Source organism: Chiloscyllium plagiosum, chromosome 33 (assembly GCF_004010195.1).
Source record: "Chiloscyllium plagiosum isolate BGI_BamShark_2017 chromosome 33, ASM401019v2, whole genome shotgun sequence".
Classification (NCBI taxonomy): Eukaryota; Metazoa; Chordata; class Chondrichthyes; order Orectolobiformes; family Hemiscylliidae; genus Chiloscyllium; species Chiloscyllium plagiosum.
The window spans coordinates 36899946-36925371 of record NC_057742.1 but is presented as its reverse complement, the minus strand read 5'-3'; the positions used below and the strand labels follow the sequence as shown (position 1 = coordinate 36925371).

The 25426-nt window shown below is 41.3% G+C and overlaps 1 long non-coding RNA gene across 1 annotated transcript; it reads left to right on the top strand.

Annotated features, from left to right (window-relative positions):
• Window positions 1-240: 240 nt before the first annotated feature.
• LOC122540025 lies at window positions 241-24456 on the top strand. The gene is made up of 3 exons (XR_006309231.1): window positions 241-314; window positions 11084-11176; window positions 24160-24456. It is a non-coding gene; the product is annotated as an uncharacterized LOC122540025 (long non-coding RNA).
• Window positions 24457-25426: the final 970 nt, after the last annotated feature.

Below are 25426 nucleotides of genomic sequence, written 5' to 3'. Positions count from 1 at the left end.
AACTATCAGAAGGGTAGGGAGGGGGTCTAAATAAAATGGAGTTGAAGGGGGAAATAAAGTACCTCACTCCCTCCTTTTTCTCATTCTTGCTTAACAAGAATCCATCACCTCCATCTTTAACATACTTCAGGATAAGGCTGATAATTGGGTTTCAATTTAAGTGGGGCTTTGACTTAAACGAGCAAAACATCAGATTGCAGACACTTTAAAAGCCTTAGTCTCATGAAAAACTCAATCTGGAAGATGTTCCATATGCAAGAGGTTATGAATTTCATCACTTTGTGAGGGTTGAAATGTTCAAACCTTTTCCACAGGTATTGGTACAAAACAGTTTGTATGGTACATTACTATTTTTTGAAGAGGCTATCTGAAAGGCTTGATGAGATTAACTTTAATGTGGTGTATGTGGATTTCCAACAGGCATTCAATGCAGTGTCACATTTCAGACTTGTAGGCCAAGAAATAAGATATGGAATAAAAGGGTCAATAATATGGATAGAAAATTAACTCTGTGATAGGAAACAGAAACAAATAGTTAATAGATTTTGTTGTTTTTTTTTCTGAACTGAGGAAGGATTGTGGTGGAGGTCTCCAGGAGCTAGTATTGGGATTCTTGCTTTTCCTCATAATATGTTAATGACATCTGCAGAAACAATTTCAAAGTTTGCAGATTATACAGAACTTGAAAGAATTGTACACTTCAGGGAGTGTAGAACTCTCAAAAGGACTTGACAAAATTGCAAAAAGAATACTTCCCTTTGCCACAGGAACTTTCTTCCCCTTTCCAGAATAGAGGCTTCACTGGAATCATTTTAACATTGTGTTAATATAAAACCTGGATAGGCTACTGAACCACGTGAGGGTGCAACCACATGACCAACTGATATGTGCAGTCCAACAGAAGTAAGCTAATGTCCAGATACATACATAGTTATCCATAACTGTAAGTTATAGTCTAAGTTGTTAAATAAATCTGTATGGTGTTTTCAAGTAAACTGGAATGTCTAACACCCAAAATGTAACATGTCAAATGTAATGTTATTTTACTTTAACTTCATTAAGTTAATAGAACCTGTGATTTCACTGAGTGTTGTGAGATTTATTTTAAGTCACTTCCCTCATGGCCTACAGCCTCTCCCTCTTCTAAGGGGCAATGGTGAATGAGGACTAACTGTACTTTACATGGGTGAGCCAATCATCCCTTTGAGATGAAAAGTTGCCTGTTCATCCTGCAACTATTCTTTTCTACAATGAGTAGTAATTTTCAGTTTCAAAACCCACAGACCAATAATATAGAACATCTTCTGTCAACTGAGGGGATGATGATGTAGGTTTAAAACAAAACCAAGACTTCAGCTACTTGAATTTCAGATGTGTGCTGGATATGGGGATATGCATCAACTGCAGTGTTTAATTTGCACACAAGTACTGTCCAAAGAATGTTTGAAATCCTGAATATTACAGAGACCTGCAATTAAGCACAAAGTATATAAGGCTAAGCGCTTCCATTTTGTGTAATTATAAAACTAGTTTTACGCCATGAAAAATACTTGTGTTACAGGGGACCATGAAATTTTGATAAGACATTTGCATTTTGGGGCTGAAAGGGAAGGTTTGTGTTGCTAATTGAAACACTTTTGAATACCTTGCCTTTTACTGATGTCAAGTTAATGGGCCTTCAATTACAATTTCTAACTTATAAATCTGTACTATATTGGCATCCTGACAATCTACAGGAACAGTGTTCAATTCCAGCAAACTATTAAAAATACAGTTGACTGGTTCACTCAGCCCAACTCATCTCCTTTAAGGACTTTCTTACAAATAATATCCAAATCAGCAAATTAAACTATTTTAAGAGTTTCTTTTTCTTTCCCAGCAATTAACCCTTGCCTCCTTTTCATCTAATACTTAAGTTTGATTTATCTATTTCTTCTTTTATTTATATCTGACATTGGTCCTTCTGCATGGAAAGTTGTGGAATCAGTTGCTGCATTATTGTTTTGTGAGCTCTGCAGTGAAAAAGCACCTCAAGCCTGACGAAAGCCGGTTATTTCCCCTCATCTGTTGCTCTAATCTGTGGATTTGAACCAATAACAGACTTTATAAGCATGAACCAGTCACCCTGTATTTCCTCCAATCAAGTGAAAGTACTTGGAGAGGAGCAGAAATTTCTGACAAGCCAGAAGGGTCATCTTGGACAGGAGAAAGTGAGGTTTGCAGATGCTGGAGATCAGAGCTGAAAATGTGTTGCTGGAAAAGCGCAGCAGGTCAGGCAGCATCCAGGGAACAGGAGAATCGACGTTTCGGGCATAAGCCCTTCTTCAGGAATGGGCTTATGCCCGAAACGTCGATTCTCCTGTTCCCTGGATGCTGCCTGACCTGCTGCGCTTTTCCTGCAACACATTTTCAGCTCATCTTGGACAGGAGCCATTAAGCTGCCTTCTCGATCTTTCTGTGTGTGTGTTTCATAATTGTTTAATTGTAGCTATATATTTTTTATCCATTTGTAAATAAATAGTGAGTATTGTTAAGGACAGAAACCTGGTCAATTATTTCTGTCAACCTGAGTCTAAAAACGTCAAAGGATTCTGGTTAATCCGAGATGGAGGACCAGAAAAATTTCTGGCTGTAACAGGCTGTTCCTTTTTTTAAGGTATTTTAGGTGTCGGAGGTGATTTCCTCAAATTCCAGGAGCAGCAACTACTGTTTTATATGCTGTTCCATTGTTTTGGAACTTTGGAGGAAAAAAAGTCAAAACACAGCACTTTTAAAAGGGAGAGGAACAGACAAAGGCAGCATATGGTGAGGTCAGTGTAGGAGAGAGAGAGAGACAGACAGACGGACAGAAAGAAAGCCACACTGCTAACTGACACAGCAGTGAACCTGCACAGTTACTGCCTTTGCTGTTTGAATTCATGTATCACTGGACATTGGAGTGCATCTGGGATAGTCACAACAGTGATATTCACAACTAATCTTTGAGGAACCTGTTTGGGAGAGGTCATAGCACAGAAACAGATATGTGAAGATTATAAGTGTGGCATTACAGTATGTCTGCAATAGTGAGTAGAGTGGGTTCTTTCTTGATTGTTTTATTGAGATATGTCTCTTGATTAAATTAAAAAATATAAGCTATAAGTATTAATTTAACCTTGAGCAGGATTTTGTAGAGGATTAAGACAGTGCCATTTTTTTTTGGGTCTATAGATTGAAAGAAGCAAAAATGGCCTTCAGTAGAGTGATATACTCTTCATGTCAGATGTGGGAGTTTAAGGAGAGGTTATGTGTTACTGAAGATTATATCGGCAATAAATGCCGTTGGTTGCGTATTCTATCAGATCAAATGGATTGGTTGGAGAGACCGTTATGAGGAATTTACAAGAGCAAGGGCATGTGATGGATGGTAGTTACAGGAAGGGGGAAAAATTGCAAATACAATCACATAGATGGGCTAACTCCAGGAAAGATAAGAGAAGCAGGCAGGTAGTGCAGGAGTCTTCTGTGGCTATCCCAATTTCAAACAAGTATGTTGTTTTGGAAAATGTAGGGGGAGATGGATTCTCAGGGGAACATAGGATGAACAGCCAAGTTTCTGGTATTGAGACTGGCTGTAATGCAATGAGGGGTATGTTGGCTTCCAAGAGATCGCTTGTGTTATGGGACCCTCTAGTCAGAGGTACAGACAGACGTTTCTGTGGTCAGCAGTGAAAAATCAGAATGGTGTGCTGTTTCCTTGTTGCCAGGATAAAGGATGTCTCAGAGGGTGAAGAATGTTCTCAAGGCGGAGAGGGGTCAGCAGGAGGTCATTTTACACATTGGAACCAACAACATAGGAAGGGAAAAGGTTGAGATTCGGAAGGGAGATTACAGAGAGTTAGGCAGGAATTTTTAAAAAGGAGTAGTAATATCAAGAGTAGTAATATCTGGATTACTCCCAGCCCTATGAGCTAGTGAGGGCAAGAATAGGAGGATAGAGCAGATGAATGTATGGCTAAGGAGCTGGTGTATGGAAGAAGGATTCACGTTTTTGGATCATTGGAATCTCTTCTGGGGTAGAAGTGACCTGTACAAGAAGGATGGATTGCACCTAAATTGGAAAGGGACTAACATACTGGCAAGGAGATTTGCTAGAGCTGCTCGGGAGGATTTAAACTAGTAAGGTGGAGCGGAGGTGGAGGTGGGACCCAGGGAGATAGTGAGGAAAGAGATCAATCTGAGGCTGGTACAGTTGAGAACAGAAACGAGTCAAACAGTTAGGGCAGGCAGGGACAAAGCAGAAAACCGGGTAGGACTGATAAATTAAACTGCAAGGGGCCTGATAGGGAAGGCAGATGAACTCAGGGCATGGTTAGGAACATGGGACTCTGATATCATAGCAATTACAGAAACATGGCTCAGGGATGGACATGACTGGCAGCTTAATGTTCCAGGATACAAATGTAACACAGGACCGAAAGGGAGGCAAGAGAGAAGGGGGGAGTGGCGTTTTTGATAAAGGATAGCATTACAACTGTTCTGAGGGAGGATATTACTGGAAATACATCCAGGGAAGTTATTTGGGTGGAACTGAGCAATAAGAAAGGGATGATCACCCTGAGAAATAAGGCAGGGCAGGTGACTGAGGTGTCACTGGGGGAACACTCTGGGTATACTGACCAAAATTCTATTAGTTTTAAAATAGTGATGGAGAAGGATGGACCAGATCTAAAAGTTGAAGTTCTAAATTGGAAGATGGCTAATTTTAATGGTGTTAGGTAAGAACTTTCAGAAGCTGATCGGGGGCAGGGAAAGGGACAGCTGGAAAATGGGAAGCCTTCAGAAATGAGGTAACAAGAGTTCAGAGACAGTATATTCCTGTTAGTGTGAAAGGATAGGCAGGTAGGCATAGGGAATGCTGGATGACTAAAGAAATTGAGGATTTGGTTAAGAAAAAGAAGGAAGCATATGTCAGGTATAGACAGGATAGATTGAGTGAATCCTAAGAAGAGTATAAAGGAAGTAGGAGTATACTTAAGAGGGAAATCAGGGACAAAGGTCATGAGATAGCTTTGTCAAATAGAATTAAGGAGAATCCAAAGGACAAAAGGGAACTGGGGAGCCTTTGTGTGGAGCCATAGGAGATGGAGGAGATACTAAACGAGTATTTTGCATCAATATTTACGTAGAAAAGGATATGGAAGATAGAGAATGTAGGGAAATAGATGGTGATACAGTGGTTAGCACTGCTGCCTCTGTGCCAGAGACCTGGGTTCAATTCCTGCCTCGATCAACTGTCTGTGTGGAGTTTGCACATTCTCCCCATGTCTGCGTGAGTTTCCTCCGGGTGCTCTGGTTTCCTCCCACAATCCAAAGGTTAGCTGAATTGGCCATGCTAAATTGCCCGTAGTGTTAGGTAAATGTAGGGGAATGGGTCTGGGTGGGTTGCTCTTTGGAGGGTTGGTGTGGACTTGTTGGGCTAGAGGACCTGTTTCCACACTGTAAGTAATCTAATCTTGAAAAATTTCCATATTACAGAGCATGTCTTTAAATTCATAAGTGAATAAATCCAAAGGACCTGATCAGGTGTACCCTCAATCTGTGGAAGCTAGGGAAGTGATTGGTGGGTCTCTTGCTGAGATATTTGTATCATCGATAGTCACAGGTGCGGTGCCAGAAAACTGGAGGCTGGCTAACATGGTGCCACTGTTTAAGAAGGGTGGTAAGGACACACCAGGGAACTATAGCCCAGTAAACCTGACATCCGTGGTGGGCAAGTTGTTGGAGGGAATCCTGAGGGACAGGATGTACATGTATTTGGAAAGATAAAGTCTGATTAGAGATAGTCAACATAGTTTTGTGCATGGGAAATCATGTCTCACAAACTTGATTGAGTTTTTTGAAGAAGTAACAAACAGGATTGATGAGGGCAGAGCAGTAAATGTGATCTATGTGGACTTCTGTAAGGCATTCGACAAGGTTCCCCATGGGAGACAGGTCAGCAAGGTTAGGTCTCATGGAATGCAGGGAGAACTAGCCATTTGGATTCAGAACTGGCTCAAAGGTAGAAGACAGGATGGTGGTAGAGGGTTGTTTTTCAGACTGGAGACCTATGACCAGTGGAGTGCCACAAGGATCAGTGTTGGGTCCACTACTTTTCATGATTTTTATAAATGATTTGGATGTGAGCACAAGAGGATAGTTAGTAAGTTTGCAAATGACACCAAAATTGGAGGTGTGGTTGACAGTGAAGAAGGTTACCTCAGATTACAACAGGATCTTGATCACATGGATCAATTGGCTGAGAGGTGGCAGATGGAGTTTAATTTAGATAAATGCGAGGTGCTGCATTTTTGGAAAGCAAATCTTAGTAGGACTTTATACACTTAATGGTAAGGTCCTAGGGAGTGTTGCTGAACAAAGAGACCTTAGAGTACAGGTTCATAGCTCCTTGAAAGTGGAGTCGCAGGTAGATCAGATAGTGAAGGCGGCATTTGGTATGCTTTCCTTTATTGGTCAGAGTATTGAGTACAGGAGTTGGGGAGGCTGAGGAGTGACCTTATAGAAGTTTATAAAATCATGAGGGGCATGGATTGGATAAATAGACAAAGTCTTTTCCCTGGGGTGGGGGAGTCCAGAACTAGAGGGCATAGGCTTAGGGTGAGAGGGGAAAGATATAAAAGAGACTTAAGGGGCAACTTTTTTGTGCAGAGGATGGTACGTGTATGGAATGAGCTGCCAGAGGAAGTGGTGGAGGCTAGTGCAATTGCAACATTTAAAAAAAAAAATCTGGATGGGTATATGAATAGGAAGGGTTTGGAGGAATATGGGCCGGGTGCTGGCAGGTGGGACTAGATTGGGGTTGGAATATCTGGTCGGCATGGACAAGTTGGACCAAAGGGTCTGTTTCTACCTCTGTCAGCTGTACATCTCTATGACTCTCTAACATGTAAATCAGGGAACGTTTATAAAATCTTTAACTTTAGTGATGACTCCGGAAATAATGAGACAAGTTTTCCAATGCACTACTCCAGTGAGGTGTAATAAACTTTGGGGGCTTGTCTGGGATCAATTTTGAAACAGAGGCAAGAAAGATGTGGGTGTGGTATTCGTAAATAACACAGATGTCAGAAAATGCATCTGCACTGGAAATGGCAAAGGATTGTCCCTGGTAGTCTTAAGGGAACTTTTCAAAGACCAAGTTGATTGGCTTGGTGGGTAAACTAGAGGTAGCATTGCCTGACAGAGCTGTGAAGGCAGAAATATTGAGGTACTATCTTGATAGTTGGGTTTGGGGGAAATACTAGAGACCAGGTACTCCGGAGACTGAAACATTTCAGTCAGATGATATTCAGTTACAATTGTAGCAGCTTGATCATAAAGAGGGAATGAAGAAACTAGAGATGGCCAGGAAAGATAAGGATAAGAAGATGGAAATAAGAAATCAAAAATTGGAAATGAAAAGACAGGAAATGAGAACTAGAATACAACGAGAAAAGAAAGTGAATATAAGCTGAATCTGCTTTATAATTTGACATCCAGCAAGGAAATGTTTAAGTTTACACAGACCTTACTAAAATTTCAGGAAAAGGAGGTGGAAGAATTCATGTCATTTGAGAAAATGACAAGTAAAATGAGCAAAGAAAGACTGGACATTGCTCATTTTGAGTAGGTTGACAGATGGAGCACAGGAAATCTATGCTTGACCATCACTCTCATAAATTCAGAAGGGTTAGAAAATAAGTGAAAGGAAGGCAAGCAGTCAAGGTAAAGCATGGTAACTAGGAATTCCCCAAGGACTCCTCAGATCATTAGGAAAGTGCTGAGTGGTGGTGAAAATCAGAAGCTGTACGTTTTCCATTATAGCAAGGTAGGACACATTCATTTAGAATGTTGGAAGTTGCAAGGGAAATCTGAGACCTAATGAAGCTTATAACAATGACTCTGAAAAGAATACTCAAAGTTAAAAGGGCACAGGTTAGATTGTAATTTTAACTCCAACTAATATAATGCAGATAAATAAACTTTGTGAGTATGGAAAAAATATGTAGGGAAGATGAGAGATATGAAGGATTTATATCATAAAGCAAGGTAACCCCTTTTTTTTCTTGAAACGAAGAACACAAAGCCAAGAAATAGGATAGGAAGAAAGAACAAGCGGTGGGATTATTTTGAGATCTTCCTTGTGAAACGAACTCTAGATGGTGGGGACAGTAAATGTCATTGGACCATGTCCATACTGTAGCTTCTCCAGAACAAAACTACTGTCCATTTGTAAAAGAATTTACCAAAGTTCGCACCCATTAGGATTGAGAAACTGATAGAAAAGTGGAGTTGAGGCAGATCAGCCATGATTATGATCGGGTCATCCACAACCACCTGACAAAGGAGCAGCACTTTGAAAGCTAGTGCTATGTGATTTTTAACTTTATCCACCGCAGTCCAACACCGGTACCTCCAAATCATGATTGTGTTGAATTGTGGATCTGGCTGGAAACTTTAGTTTTGGAGAATTTCAATATATATTCACCCAATAAAGAGTACTCAAACCCATGATTTCACTTCCCAAATGGATTCTTGGCTGTTCTTTGTTCAGTTTTAGTTTTGGAAAGTGAATACTCCACGTAGACGTAACTCAGTTTTTCTATAATGCATACAAGTTATGGTGTTACAGAGAAGGACTTCAAACCAGATCATAGAGTCATAGAATCATACAGCACGAAACAGGCCCCTGAAAGGGTTCAGAAAAGATTTACAAGGATGTTGCCAGGTTTGGAGGATTTGAGATATAGGGAGAGGCTGAACATGCTGGGGCTGTTTTCTCTGGAGCATCGGAGGCTGAGGGGTGACCTTTATAGATGTTTACAAAATTGAGGGGCATGGATAGGGTAAATAAACAAAGTCTTTTCCCTGGGGTCGGGGAGTCCAGAACTAGAGGGCATAGGTTTAGGGTGAGAGGGGAAAGATATAAAAGAGATGTAAGGGGCAACTTTTTCACGCAGAGGGTGGTATGTGTATGGAATGAGCTGCCAGAAGTGGTGGAGTCTAATACAATTGCAACATTTAAGGGGCATTTGGATGGGTATATGAATAGGAAGGGTTTGGAGGGATATGGGCCGGGTGCTAGCAGGTCGGACTAGATTGGGTTGGGATATCTGGTCGACATGGACGGGTTGGACCGAAGGGTCTGCTTCCATGCTATACATGCTCTATGGTCTATGCTGACCAGAATGACCATCAGTGCTAACCCCATTTCCTTGCACTTTTCTCATTTGTTCTAAACCTTTCCTATCCATGTATTTGTTCAAATGCTTTTTAAATGTTGTTAATGTACCTGCCTCAATCACTTTCACTGACAGCTACATATGTGTACCACTCTCTATGTAAAAAAAGTTGCCCCTCAGGTTCCCTTTTAATCTTTTCCCTCTAACCTTAAACTGATCTTCTCTTGTCCTTGATTCCCTTACTGGTCCGAGGTTTTTCTTTGCAGCCCTTCTTGAGTAAGGGTACAACATTTATTATCCTTTAGTCTTCTGGGATCTCACCCATGGCTAACGATGATGCAAATATATCAGCCAGTGCCCTCACAATTTCTTCTCTAGCCTCTTGTAGTGTTCTTGGATATATCTGGTCAGGACCAGGAGATTTATCCATCTTTTCATATTCTAATATGTCCAACACCACCTCCTACTATTCATGTCTTTCTCTGTGGTAAATGCAGAAGAAAGATATTCATTGAGGACCTCACCCACCTCTTGCAGTTCTACACATACATGTTTACTTTGGTGCTTGAGGGGTCCTATTCTCTTTCTAGTTATTCTTTTTCCTTTTGATATTCTTAAAGAACCTCTTTGGATTCATCCTAATCTTCTCAGCCAAGGGTATCCCATGCCCCCTTTCCACCTCCTGATTTCATACTTCAGTGAACTCCTGGATCCCCTATACACCTCCAGGGATGTCCTTGATCCCAGCTGCCTGTACCTGAGCCACACCTTTTTTTTTTCTGTTCAAAGCTTCGTGTTCTCTTGTCATCCAGGGGTACAAGGATAAAATTCATAAAGTTGGCATTCTCAGCCTCAGGCACACATCTCCAGGGATCTTCAAGATGCACACCAATCATTTAGTGAATAATGAAATTAGACCCAACCATAATTTTTAGATTAGATTACTTAGTGTGGAAACAGGCCCTTCGGCCCAACAAGTCCACACCGTCCCGCTGAAGCGCAACCCACCCATACCCCTACATTTACCCCTTTACCTAACACTACGGGCAATTTAGCATGGCCAATTCACCTGACCTGCACATCTTTGGACTATGGGAGGAAACCCACGCAGACACTGGGAAAACGTGCAAACTCCACACAGTCAGTCGCCTGAGGTGGGAATTGAACCCGGGTCTCAAGCGCTGTGAGGCAGCAGTGCTAACCACTGTGCCACCCACAAATTTGATATGATAGGAGGGGAGAACAACATGGCTAGAGAATTGAAGTTTAGACAGGTGGTAGGAAATACTTATTTACACAAAGGTAAGTGACCTCCTGGACTGTCAGAAAGAGAAGTGAAAGCCAGGTCAAAAGGATTCATTATAGTTATAGCTGGATGTTGTAACAGGAAAATATCAGGGTTGGTAGATAGTGGGTCGCTAAAGGGCCTTATTCATCGAAGCCAGTAATATAACAAAAGACAATGCACTAGATTGCAAGAAATATTTGGTTTAAGAAGGTTAAAAATCATACAACACCAGGTTATAGTCCAACAGGCTTAATTGGAAGCACTAGCTTACGGAACGCCACTCCTTCGTCAATTGGTTGTGGAGGACACAATTGTAAGACACAGAATTTATTACAATTGTGTCCTCCACAACCACCTGATGAAGGAACAGCATTCCGAAAGTTAGTGCTTCCAATTAAACCTGTTGGACTATAACCTGGTGTTGTGATTTTTAACTTTGTGCACCCCAGTCCAACACCGGCACCTCCAAATCTTGGTTTAAGAAGGTGGTCTTTGATCTTAAGTTGATGCTGTGAGTCAGTTATATATACTTTACTATATCTCTGTTGGACATTGTTCATACCTATTCTCTGGTGTCTTTTCATTTCATCAGGGAGGATCTCTGAATCACATGTTAGGAGTCAATCATCCCCTTTCCTACCAGTAACATGGCAACACTGACGAGTATACATTGCACATCTCAGAGGTACAGTGATTCTTGTTTTAAAATTGTCTGATTTAGTGTTGTTTTGCTTTATCATTGTGGATATAATGGGGTTTGTTTGCACACCTGACTGACACTGTGTATTCCATGTTTTAGCTCGGCGTCAGCTACAGGAAAAGCTGGTTTCCTTGATAACCAAATTTCAGCTGCTTCTTGATAGTGAGCTTGTACATCCTTTCTTAAACTTGGATGAAATTTAGAACTTAATAAGTTACAGTTAAATCTTAATCAAATTTTTGTTTATATAGTTTTTAAGAGTTCTTAAACATTTTCTGTGACTGAGAACAGAGGAAGGGAAGGATGTGCTCCATTGCTTTGCCTCCATGATCTCTTCACCTTAGAGGAGTCGGCTTTTAGTCTAATACTGTTGAGGAAGCTGGCTTTCTGGTGAGTATCTGGGAAGTGGTTACAGTTTATTCTGTTCCTAAGGGTTAAAACTGTATAGGAACTGATAGTAGGGTGAATAATAAATAATATATAAAAAGAAGGAAACAAATAATTATATAAATTATTTTGTTTAATTAAAAACACATTAAGGATGCCAGGACAGGCAATGTGTCACAGCTGCAGTATGTAGGAGCTCCTGGATGCCAGTCTGATCCAGGACAAACTACATCTGCAGTAAATGTTTATAACTTGAACAGATTCAGCTCAGAGTTTGAATGAGAGGCTGACCTACAGGCACTGATGCATCAGAAAAATATTTGTATCTGGAGTCAGTTGTACCCCTTCTAATTTGGTCTGCAGTCAAGGGAGGGAGGGTATGACGCAGCTAAAGAAACTCACAGGGCAGAAGCACAGGAGCCTCAGCCTTAGTAATGTCCAATAGGTTTCAGGAGTTTTCTGCTTGATTCGATAAGAGTTGATTGTTAGGTTGATGAGCTCAGTGACCGTGGCACCATGGGACAGAAGGCCGTTCAAGTGGCAGGAGCAACAAGGAATATAGTGGCAGTAAGGAATAGTATAGTGAGGAGGACAGACACTGTTGTCTTCAGCAAAGAGGATGAGTCAAGAACACTATTGACTTGATTTTATTTATTATTGCCACATGTGCCTAGGTGCAGGTTACGATTACGATTAGACTAGAACTCCCTACGGTGTGGAAACAGACCCTTCGGCCCAACCAGTCCACACTGACCTCCAAAGAGTAACCCACCCCTAACCATTTCCCTTTGACTAACGTACCTAGCACTATGGGCAATTTAGCATGGCCAATTCACCTGACCTGAATATCTTTGGACTGTGGGAGGAAACCAGAGTGCCCGGATGAAACCCGCACAGACACAGGGAGAATGTGAAAACTCCACACAGACAGTTGCCCAATGCTGGAATCGAACCTGGGACCCTGGTGCTGTGAGGCAACAGTGCTAACCATTGAGCCACCATGCCGCCCATACAAAATCCATGAGGGTAATAAAACAGTGTGAGGAATACAGAGTCACTGCTGCAGGGAAAGTGCAGACAGAGTGAGGTCAACATTTAAATTTAAAATTTGAGAAGTCCATTTAGAAGTCTAAACAGTGGATAAGAATCTATTCTTGAATCTGTTGGCCTGTGTTTTAAGCTTTTGTATCAACTGCCCAATGGAAGAGACCCTGGGATGGGAGGGGTCTTTGATGTTGGCTACCTTCCCAAGGCAGCGAGAAATATAAATGGAGTCAACGGATGGAAGGTTGGGTTTGCATGATGGACTGGGCTGTGTTCACAACTCTCTGTAGTTTCTTATGGCCCAGGGCAGAGCAGTTGCCATACGAGGCCGCAATGCATCTGGATAGAATGCTTTCTATGGTGTACCAAAAACATTGGTATGAGTCTTTACATACATGCTGAATTTCCTTAGCTTCTTGAGGAAGTCGAGGCATTGTTGTGCTTGCTTGATGTGCATCTACGTGGGTGGATCAGGACAGATTGTTGGTGATCGTTACTCCTAGAAACATGACGCTCTCAACCATCTACCCCTTTGCTTCACTGATGTAGACAGGGGCATACCTTGCTTCCTGAAGTCAATGACCATTTTGCTGATATTAAGAGAGAGATTGTTATTTTTACACTGCACCACCAAGCTCTTTATCTCTTTCCTGTTTTCTGTCTCATCATTATTTAAGATCTGGTCTTGTAGTGAACTTGCAGATGGAGTGAGGACAAAGTTTGGTCCCACAATCATGAGTGTACAGGGAATAATGTAAGGGGCTGAGTACACAGCCTTGTGGAGCACTGGTGTGGAGGATTGTATAGGAAGTGTTGCCTACCTTCACTGATAGTGATCTGTAGGTCAGGGCAGAGATCTAGATCTTGGAGTTTGGAGGTTAGTTTGGTTGGAATTAGTGTTGAAGGCTGAGCTGTAGTTAATGAATAGGAGCCTAATAGAGGTTTCTTGTTGTTCAGACGTTCTGGGGTGAGTGTAGGACTAGGGAGATGGTGTCTGCAGTGGACCTGTGTAGGTATATTGCAAGGGATCAAGGCAGACTGAGAAGCTAGAATTGATATGAGCCTCAAAGCACTTCATAATTATGGAGGTCAGAGTCATCGGGTGGGAGTCGTTGAGGCACATTCCTGGTAACAACATGATGATGGTCTTCTTGAGGCAGTTGGGGACTTCAGATTGTAGGAAGGAGAGATTAAAGATGTCAGTGAATACTCCTGCCAACTAGTCCACCAGGATCTGAGTGCACAGCTGGATTTTCCATCTGGGCTGGTCGCTTTCCGTGGGTTCACTGTCAAAAAGGCCAATCTGACATCTGCAGTGGTGACTGAGGGATCGGGTGTATCAGAGGCTGTTGGAGCAAGTGACACTGACCTTCTGTTCAAAATGAGCCTAAATTGCAATGAGTGCATCAGAGAAGGATGTATTTTTTGTCTGTTATTATGTTCTTTTGCTTTGTGGCCTGTTTTGTCATGTAGGCCTTACCACAATGGTGGGTGTCCACATGGTTAGTTTGGGTCTCTAGCTTAGTCTCTTGGCCTCTCAGAGGTCATACCTGGATTTCCTGTAAAGGTCAGGGTTGTCTGACTTGAATGCCACACACCTGAACTTCAATAGGCAAGAACCCCCACAGTTCATCCAAGGTTTCCGATTGACTTCTTTAGCACACAGTCTTCTATACACTTGCTAATGAAGTCTAACAGTAGTGGCATATTAGATTACTTAGTGTGGAAACAGGCCCTTCGGCCCAACAAGTCCACACTGACCTGCTGAAGCGCAGCTCACCCATACCCCTAAATTTACCCCTTCACCTAACATTACAGAATTTAGCATGGCCAATTCACCTGACCTGCACATCTTTGGACTGTGGGAGGAAACCGGAGCACCTGGAGGAAACCCACGCAGACACGGGGAGAATGTGCAGACTCCTCACAGTCGCCTGAGGCGGGAATTGAACCCGGGTCTCTGGAGCTACAAGGCAGCAGTGCTAACCACTGTGCCGTCCACATATTCATGTAGGTTGGCTGCTGAGTTCTTGAATATGGACCAGTCCACTGATTCCAAGGAGTCCTATAGAAGCTCTTCTACTTTCTCAGACCAACACTGTACTACTTTCTTTACTGGGTCCTCACGTTTCAATTTCTGCTTGTAAACCAGAAGGAGGAACACAGCATCGTGATCTGATTTTCCAAAGTGTAGACTATGTTGCCTACCTAGTGCCAGGATTCAGGACATCTGCCCAGGGCTGGACAGGAACCTGAAATGGAAGGGACAAGATTCCGCTCTTGTTGTGTATGTAGGTACCAACAACATGGGTAAATCTGGTAAAGTTCAATCGACACTGAGGAAACAGAAAAAGAGCCAAACCATAAGGGTAATAATGTCTAGATTTTAATCTCAGCCACACGCCAATTGGCAGAGGATGCATTAGATTAGTAAAATGAATACATGGCTCAAAGACTGATGTGGAAGCAGTGGGTTCTGGTTCATGGGACATTAGCATCAGTACTGGGGTAAGTGGGGGCTGAAAGAAGTAGGGGGAGGGAAGTGAAAGAGTGAGTAGAAAGGGAAGAGATGATGGACAGGGATGGGGGAATGATATACAGAGTTAATGTTTTGAGTTTGATAGGATTCTTCTTTGGTTCAGTTATACAGGGCATTGCCGAGATTACATCTCGAATACTGTTTACAGTTTTATTTTCCTTCTATTTAAGGAAGCATTTGAAGCAGTTCAGAGGCTGTTTATTTATTGATACCTGGAATGAGTGGGTTGTGTTATGAGGAGTGGTTGGTCAGACTGGGTGTGTTTTCACTGGAGTTTCGAAGAATGAGGGATGACTTGATTGTTGAGACTGCTCAGGATCTCCTGTTTCAATGGGGATGTGGAAAGGATGTTTCCCCTTGAGTCAGGTCAGAACCAGGCGAACCTGTTTTAAAAACTAGAGATGGCCTTTTAGAGGAGAGGAGAAATCTTTTCAAACAGGGCTGTGTGACTTTGGACCTCTGTCTAGGAAGGCAGTGAAGGTAGGGGTCATTGAACATTTTTAGGCAAGGGAAATTATCTCTGCCTTATCAAAAATCTAAAGTTATCAGCAGGAATGTGGAATTCAAAACACAAACAGATCAATCATGATCTTAAATTGTGGAGCAGGCTCGAGGGGCCGAATGGCCTACTCCGGCTTCTAATTTGAATGTCCGTATGTAGCTGGGTTTAACTGAGCATGATCTGAGCAGTGCCCTTCCAGAGCTAATGCCTTGGCACCCCCAAGCCTCTTTCTCTCTCACTGCTTTTCTGCTCACTCCCTCCCACCTCCCCACCCCTATGAGCAATGTGTCAGGAGAGGAAATAGCAGGCAAGAAGATTGGACATGGAAGTGGTACATAAGACAAAGAGGAAGAGAGTTGAAGAGCAGGAGGGAGTTGGCCTAATTGCAAGACAGACAGTCAGCAGGAGGCAAACAGACACAGTTAGCGTTTTAAAAAATATTTTTAAACTTATTATGTTTTAAAAGTTTATGAATATAGAAATTTAGGAATGTATAGTTTTTCAACTTAAGGTCCAATATTTTGTAGTCCCTTTTCTGACAGCTATTGTCCTGCAGAATGTAACTGCAGCTCTTTGTTATGAAGGGAAAATCAGCTTCACGTAGATTTGCTCTTTTCAGAAACACAACTGCTGCTGTAGTGGCTGTATTGTGTGAAATGATTGGCAATGCTGGTGAATGCATATATTCAAACAACTACAGTTGATAATGCTGGAGAAACTCAGTAGGTCTGGCAGTATCTGGAGAAATAAACAGTTAACTTTTCAGGACAATGTTTAGAATTCCTTAGAACCCATACAGACATAGCTAAAGGTGCAATTGTTCTGTAGAGCTGAGGCAAAGCTGTATTCATATTTCCTAGTTCTCATGTGATCTCAATACAGTGAAAGTGCTTAGGTGTGTTAATAATTTAGTTGTTTCGTTTTATTTAAGATATTCCGGAAACACAGCCTAATACTTAATTGAAAGTTTAAGGAGTTCTTTAATGATGGAAGGAAAAGAGGCTACAAACACTTCACAACTTTTCTGCCACACTTGCAGAAACACAAGCATGTTGATGAGATGGTCATATCTTTCCTTGTTTGATCATTCACAAACCTATCAGCTGACTATTTCATCCCTTCTCTTTCCAGAAACATTCACTTTCATAGCATATCCTTTTGATGACAATTGTATTCCAAAAGCATTTTCTTCTGTATAGGCTGAGGGTGACCTTTATAAAGGCTTGTAAAATCATGAGGGATACGGATATGGTGATTGGCACAGTCTTTTTCCCAGGGGAGTCCAATCCTAGAGGGTATAGGTTTAAGGTGAGAAGGGAAAAAATTTAAAAGGACCTTAGGGGCACCTTTTTCACTCAGGATGGTGCATATATAGAATGAACTGCCAGAGGAAGTGGTTGAGGCTGGTACATTTAAAAGGCCACCTGGATGGGTCCATGAATAGGAAGAGTTCAGAGATATGGGCCAAATGCTGGCAAATGGGATTAGATTAATTTAGGATATCTGGTCAGCACGGATGAGTTGGACTGAAGCATCTGTCTCCATACTGTATAGATCTTTGACTAAAATATTTTCTCAACTTTCCTTATTTCCCATTTCCACATTTTTAATCTTGGGGTTCTTGATAGTTAAACTTCCTGCAGTGAATGATGCGCTCAAACTCAGTTTTCACCAGTGCCTTGGCAAATATTGATCCCCAAATATGAAGTTTGGTCACTATCACATGGGGCTGTTTGTGGAATCTTGCTGTACGTAGATTGACCACCACTTTTCCTATGACAGTAGCTAAATTTAAGAGGATTCCATTGGCTTTGACACACTTTATGTTCTGAGCCTTATTCAAATACTTATCTCCTTCCATTTCCTCATTCAGCTGCCTCTGCCACTGGAACCAAGACTTCACTATGCTGCCTTGATGCTTATTCTCCAGATTATCTGTGCTGCTTAGTTCTACTTATACATTTCAATCCAAAAGTATGATCTGGGTTATTTCTCTCCTATAGTTTAAATCATTTTATGTCGGTCTATTTACCAAATACCTTCTTTCCTGGCTCAGGGTTTAAGTTTCTGCAGCCTTTCCTTAGAACACAAACCCCTGACACCAATGGGCAGCCTTACCCCTTTTTTCTTTCCCTTGCTTCCAGCTCTTTGTTGTCTCATCTGTTGAGGTTTCCTCCTCTACCTAAACAGAATGGAGACTTCCATCTCAGACTTTATCTTTCATTCTTTACCAAAGAACCACAAAAAAAGGACCCGGTGAAAACATGATTCGCCTGCACACTTGGCTCTCTAGAATCCATCTGTGCTTGTCTATCTGTACAAGGGAATGGGTGTTGTGTTTACATTCAGGAGCATTATGAATGAACATTTAACTTTGTTTCTGATTAACACCAAGAGGAAAGTAGAGCCTGCACTTCATTGCTTTTTGCAGTTTGGTATCTGATTGCTTTGTCTGTCAGTCTGCAAGAGATTTCTTGGAGCTTCTTGCATGACAGCTGATTGCACAAACACAAAGTCTCCAGCCATTAGAAGGAAAAGCAAGATGAGAATTAAACGATTGAAACAAAGACTTGGGGAATAAAATGGTGTTTTGAACAGTAAAAAATATGTATAACATTGCATCTTTTGTAACTTCAGGATTTCACAAAGCATTTTTGAATTGTTATCACTGCTCTAATGTAGGGAATATGCACACTAGAAAAGCACACTACCCTCTGACCTGCTCTAGGAGCCACAATATTTATATGGCTAGTCCAGTTCAGACTCTGGGCGATGGTAACCCTCAGGGTATTAAAATTGGAGGATTCAGTGATGGTATTGCCATTATCTGACCAGAAGCAAAGGTTAGATTCCCTCTTTTGGAGATGATCATTGCCTGGTAATAGTGTGGCACGATATTGACCATTTGTCAGCCCAAACCTGGGTTGTATTCCGATCTTCTTGCATTTGAACTGCTGCAGTATCTGAGGAGTTGTTTGATGCTGAACATGTGCATTGACCAGTGAACATCCTGACTCTGACCTAATGGTGGAGGGGAAGTCCACTTCTTACTGTTGGACCACTTGTTATTGCCTTATCTGTGTTTTGCTTTCACTAAGCTCCAATCTACCTTTTTCTCCAACACAATAAAATTCTTAGAACTTTACAGCCGCACATGTCTGCAGAAACTGTTTATAAAAACTACTCAACCTACCTTACTCTTTCCACATGTAAATTTATTTTCATGTACACTTAGTCCTTGATTAACATTGTTTCATTAAACATGGTTTCACTATAACACAGTTTTACTTCATTATCCATCATTCCAATAATGCACACCTGATCTGTGGCAATATGGATCTGACCCAGCTTCCAGTAGTACTGATGAATGGATACATCCCAAGTCTCACTGTTCTCAATGAATCCCTGTTTGTTATTTTGGCTATTGTCTGCCTGAGTGACAGCTCAGTCTATCATGCACTGCTAAACATTCTAGCTTGTGAATGTAAATAAATTGAGGCTTAAATCAATTCCACTGTGTTAAATTATGCTTTCAATTAGAGAGTGGTGAGTGATATATGGATATTGGCCTGGGTGACTGTAATGATTTTTGTTGTATAGATCCAACTCCTTTTGAAAAGTTACTACCAATTCTGCTTCCCCCATCTTCCACAGTGCAAACTAGTTCCATTAAATAATAAGCATTAAAAGATCTCATCACCACTCTAGTTCTTGTCCTTTGGTTACTGACTCTCCCACCTTTTAGGAAAAAGGTTGTTTGGGTTTTAGTGATTTTAAACAAGAATTTAAACAATCTGAATGCACCTCATTGATATCTACAATCATTCACACTTTTGTCCAGTTCAAATCTGAGACATCCTCAGACTCCATTCGAATCTATGCACTCTAATTTTCTTTTAATCTATCCCTTCTAACAACCCCTAATTTCTGTAGATCTTTATTTATTGTCCTATTTTCTGAGGCAAATAAGGATATTTTGTACTTATGCTTTATCGACCCAGGATACCACATGCCTTTTATTTTAATAAGTCTTTATCAATTTGTCTTCCTGGCTTCAAAGATTAGTGTGTGAGCATCCTCAAGTCTTGTTCACTTTGCCCTTCCTCATTCTTACACTCAAACCACACAGTAAAATTCTCTTTGTTAATTTCTTTTCTGTCTATTTGTTTAATCAGTTCTGATGGCTGGGACAGACATGCTCAGGAACCATCTAACCTACACTGTAGAAGTTGATCTTTAATGCCAGAAGTAATCCAGTCAGTTTCTGCAAAACACAGAATGGGCCAATTAACAAAAAAGAAAACGGAGGTGGAGGCAGAAGGCCAATTATGACTAATATTAGTGATGGATTGTCTGGCTGGAGCAGAGCTTTCATATCCCAGCTGTAACCAGCATATGAATCCAAAGTCCATACCAAGTCTCAGCAACACACGGGGGTCAGAAAATCAATTGTTCTCTGCATTGAGTGAGACAGAAAATGAAAAGTGCAAAGAGTGGAAGAGAGTTGTTAGAGGGAGAAGTCAGTCAGGGATTAATGGAACTGCTCTAGCTTTTGTGTACATTGTCCAGGATAACTTGGTACCTTCTAACAGTGAGTACAGGAGGCACTGCAAGGCAGTTAATGCAAAAGACAACAAATAGACATTACAGTAACATACCTCTGAGATTATTACCCATATTCAAATGTGTGTTCAATCTCAACTGAGAATGCTGATTCCAGACATCACTGCCTGTAAAGCAGGATGTGACTTTGAGATGGAAAGTTAAACCAAATAGAGGAAATGTATTGTTTAAAAATTATTAATGACCGGGATTAGCCCACACATACATGTGGTGATTTAAGACAAATAGCTCTACTAGTAACTTACGTTGTCCTCTTTATTCAGTTTATTTTGCCAATAGTTGGAATTTTTAAAAATTAACTCATGGCGTGTGGGTGTCGCTGGCTGGAACAGCATTTATTACCCATCCCTAGTTGCCCTTGAAGGTGGGGGTGAGCTGCCTTGTTGAACCGCTGCAGTCCATGTGCTGCCAATTGACCCACAATGCCCATAGGGTGCTTGTTCATTATTTTGACCCAGTGACACTGAAGGAACAGCAATATCTTTCCAAGTCAGAATGGTGAGTGGCTTCGAGGGGAACCTACACGTGATGACGTTCCAATGTATCTGCTGCCCTTGTCCTTCTGGATACAAGTGGTTGTGGGTTTGGAAGGTGCAACCAATGGATCTTTGGTGAATTTCTGCAGTGCATCCTGGAGATAGGAGCAGCAGTGTGCACTGAATGCTGGAGGGAGGAAATGTTACTCACTGCAGGATTCCTAGCCTCTGACCTACTTCTGTAGCAACTGTATTTGTATGGCAAATCCAGTTCAGTTTGTGGTCAATGGTAACACCACTGAATCATGCACTATCAACACCATTGAATATCAAGGAGCGATGATTATATGATCTGTTGTTGGAGATGGACATTATTTGAAAGTTGTGTGGTGCAAATTTTGTTATTAAATTATTACGTGTCCCAAATCTAAAAATATGACTGAACTTCCAGATCCAACTTGATCAAAAGCTAATTTGATCCAAAACTCAAATCAAAAGGAAGTTGCTAATATTTAATATGGTATTTATGGATTTTGATGTCAAAACTGTTTTTGGAACACCCATAGATACACATACATGATGTAAATCTATCTAACTTATTTGCAAATGTATCAAAAAAATTTCATGTTTCCATCCTTTCCAAACCTCTTGGTCTCTGAATTTCACCCACTAACTGGTGACTGAGGAATATTTCTATTTTCTGAGCCTCAAGGACCAAAACTTGAGGACCATGGAGATATAGTGTAGCCTAGAGTTTAGATTTTGAACTGTTGGAACATTACTGGTAAATATATCAATTACATAAATAGCGTAGAAACAGAAGTTCTTGACTTGGATAAACCTTGACCAGTCAGACTTGAATCCAAACTTGGTAACACTATAAAGAACACTACACTGGTATCATGAGTTAGTGCCTGAGGCATATAGGCGAGGGTTCCAGAATTTAAGGAAGCATTTGGGGCAAACCTATATTGAATTCAAAAGGGTGAAGCAAAGCAATTTTTACAGGCAGTTAAGAACATGAGAAGCTGAAACCATGCAAAGCTCTTATAAGAGAATAATCTAAGAATTTATAAACACACTATCTTCCATAATAAGAATTCATGTTGACAATCAATGGGTTGCCACTGCTAGACAGGTAGTAATTATGGCTGACAATTATGAGCTAACCTACAAAATTAAACATTTTTTCATCACTGTTGTAAATTAAAGTTGTGGAGAATGGGAGAGTGAAAGGAAGCCAACTAACTAAGGTAAGAAATGGATAGCTGGCAATGTCCCAAGATCTGTTGTCAAATCAAAGTCAAATACTGAAGGTGGGGGTGAACATTAGGAGGAAGGTGCCGTCATTGTAACAAGTTAGGGCACATTTGTTCAGAAGGCTGGAAGTTGAAAGGGAAACCCATGGGACTTGGGTTTGAGTCAGAAACACAATCTCAGGAGAAAATGTAGCAGATTGTTGTTTTAACTCCAACTAAGCCCAGAGGCAGATGCTGCTGTGAGTGCATAAGAGGTACAAAGTCTAGATCAAAGTTACAGTTTTGTCTATAACCATGGAAAGTCCAGTTGAGGATAAAGAGACAAAACAATTGTGATCAAATTTCAGTCATTTTTCCATTGTGGTGACCAGAGCAATGACTAAACAAAGTCTATCACTAGAAAGAAACAGTTAACATTTTGGGGCTGGTATGCCATCTTCAGAACTGAAAAGTGTTGGAAAACTTAAAAATATTTTTGTCAGAGGTGGAGGAGAAGTGAAGATTGCATCGAAGGTCAGTGCAAAAGACATTTGCTTGTTAATGGTAGTGAAAGAGATGTAAATGTGTGTAAATTAAGGTGTGAAAGAGAGGGACAGGGACCTCTCTGCTCAGAGCAAAGTAAACAAGAGAAGGCTGGCGAGGGTGAAGAAAGAATGAATCTGTTCAGGGTTAGCTGGAGCCACAGACAGTCACTGATGAAATGGCTGTAGAAGCCTTAGTAGAGAAAAATAAAAGACAATCTGTTTCTGAAGTTATGGAATACAATGGCAAGACCGAGGTTGTTAATTGCCTAATTGGAAAGTTAGGTGCTGTTCCTTGAGCTTGCATTGTGCTTCATTGAAATACTGCAGCAGGCCCAAGCCAGAAACGTAGCATGGACAGCAAGGAAGTTTTTTGAAATAGCAAGCAACTTGAAGGTCAGAGATTTCTATAGACAGTGTGGAGGTATTTCGCAGTGCGGTCACCCAGTCTGTATTTGATCGCACCAATGATCAGCGAATACAGTAGATGAGATTGAAAGGAATGCAAGTAGAAAGCTGCTTCATTTGGAAGATGTGTTTGGTGCTATAGACATTTGAGGAGGGTAAGGAGGTGAATGGGCAAGAGGTACACATTCTGCAATTACATGGGAAGGTATCAGGGAGTGAGATGTTAGAAGTGATGGAGGAGTGGACAAGGGTCATTGTGGGAATCCCTGCAGAATGCTGACAGCGTAGGGAGGACAAGATGTGTTTGGTGGTGGAATCCTGCTGGAAGTGACAGAAATGACAGATGTGGTTACTAATAAAATAGCGTCCTTGGCAATTGAGCCCAAACAAACGAGCTCCAGTGCAAACAGAGATTGGAAAACCACTTGATTTGAATCTAGTCAAACCAGTTCATAAATCATAGGCTAATGGCGATTCTATTATCTCTGTCGAGTTCACATCGACCCTCTGAAAAGCATCCCACCCAGATCCATCCCCCTATGGCTCATCCACCTAACCTGTACATCCCTGGACACTAAGGGCAATTTTGCATGGCCAATTTACCTAACTTGCACATGTTTGGATTGTGGGAGGAAAATGAAAACAGGAAAGCAATAATTAAGAATATTTGAAGATAGTAATCAAGAATTATTAAAGGAATTGCTGCACATTTTTTAAGAGTAAGTAACCTGGCACTCTTTATAGCTATTACTTGCACTGCTATGGGGAGAAGTACAGTTGGGGGTGGGACATTGCAGAAAGTTTGTGGACGAGTTGCAGACAAGATTTGTGAAAGAATGGAGCTTTGGCTGGCAACCAGTAGCTGATTGCCTACGTACAAGTGACCAATTTTATCAAAGTCCTCCATTCTGCCAACATGTGGATGGGTCCCAGGAAGTTGAACAGGTTGGAGTTGTGAATGTCGAGGAGCAGCAATTAGACCTCCGCAAAGACAAGAGCTGTCTCTTTGCAGTAAAAACCACTTTAAGCCAGAAGAATAAAGACAAAATCCTGCAGATGCTGAAAATCTGAAACAAACAAAATGCTGCAGAAATACACAGGTCTGACAGCATCTATGGAGTGAGAAACAGTGTGAACATTACAAGTCTGGTATGACTCTTCTTCAGAACTGAAAGATGCAGGAAAATGGTTGTTTTATATTTTTGACAGATTTGGAGGAGGAGCAAGAGGGCAGATGACATAGACACCCTACTGAGAGCAAAGTAACATACATAACAAAGCTGGTTTCATGTATGTGAGGTCGGGGAGAAGAAAAATACATATCCATGCAAGGTAAAATAGAATTGGAGACATATCCAAGGAAGGCGATGTGGCCCTAAAAGCCTTAGTAGAGGACCCATTCTTTCCATTTTGCACTTTAATTTATACCCACCTTTTTGGTAGCCCTTTTTGTCTTTTGCATTGTACTTGCTACTCTCTGTGTCAAAAGTATATTAAAAAACCCAGTTTCCAACACCATTTCAGGTCTGTAGTAGTAGTAGAGGACCCATTCTTTCCATTTTGTACTTTAATTTATACCCACCTTTTTTGGTAGCCCTTTTTGTCTTTTGCATTGTACTTGCTACTCTCTGTCAAAAGTATATTAAAAAACCCAGTTTCCAACACCATTTCAGGTCTGTAGTAGACATTCCAGACTTGAAACTTAGTATTTCTCTCTCCATAAATGCTGCTAGATCTGCTGAGTTTCTCTGATATTCATTGTTTGTTTAAACCTGAAGAAAGCCAGTTTAATTTCTCATCAGTTGCTCAAAGTGCTACCCATAAACAATAAGCAGATTTTAGATAGTGGTTGTTGACACTGGCAACTGTGCTCAAATACACATGTGCCCATTCGGGAAAATCACCAAATACATCATCATCTTGTAAGCTTTGTGTGATGTCATGTGCAGCAGTGTGAGCTACTGGGGTTCAGTTGTGGGGAGAGGAGACATGGGACTGGGTGAACATCCCTGAGAGTAAGAAGGGAAGGGGGCCAAGACACTGGTTGCTGGGTAGGGGGTGGTTAGTAGTGGTGATGACAAGGAAGGCCCAGGAGCTGGGCAGCCGTCTCCCTCTGTTTTCCTTCTTCCTGTTCACCCCCCCCACCCCACCAATCACCATCCTCCCCTCCCTATTTCCCTTCTCCCTTCCTGCTACTCCACCCCATTATCCCTCCAGATATCTCCAGAGACATTAGTGAGGTCACTTTTACAATACTGCATTCAATTCAGGTCTTCATGCTGTGGGAGAGATGTTGTACAATACGGTACAGCATAGGACCAGGCTCCTCAGCCCACGAAGCCTGTTCTGAATCTTGATTCTTATTTCGAACCGCTCCTTATTGTCCAAAGTTAAAAATCACACAACACCAGATTATAGTTCAACAGGTTTAATTGGAAGCACACTAGTTTTCGGAGCGATGCTCCTTCATCAGGTG